Genomic DNA, 399 nt, shown 5'->3' on the forward strand with positions numbered 1-399 from the left:
CCTTCCTGAATCCCCTGGCCTCGGCTGCTCCAGGAGACGCAGGCACGAGAGCGACAACAAGGAGGAGACTCCTGCAAAGAGGTGGAAGTGGTCTGATGTGTGGGACTCGGATTAACTCTACAATGGGTGGGCTGACATCCCTCCTTGAAATCATTGTAGCACTGTTCCTTACCTCGCTTCTCTCACTGCTTCCACATCACAGTAGTGCAACCCACATGGCGTGCCCATTGTAAAGCTTGTGGAGCTGTACATATCTATCATCGTGGTTTGATATCCTGTCTCATTTTTGCATAGGGGATCGATCGACTGTATTTCTGTCACCCTGTCAACTCCCCGTGCATGTAGCCTTTGCGTCTTGCGGGGCTGATGAAGACAAGGGTAGCCTTTGCGTCTGGCAGG

The sequence above is a fragment of the Etheostoma spectabile genome, chromosome 1 (assembly GCF_008692095.1).
Source record: "Etheostoma spectabile isolate EspeVRDwgs_2016 chromosome 1, UIUC_Espe_1.0, whole genome shotgun sequence".
NCBI lineage: Eukaryota > Metazoa > Chordata > Actinopteri > Perciformes > Percidae > Etheostoma > Etheostoma spectabile.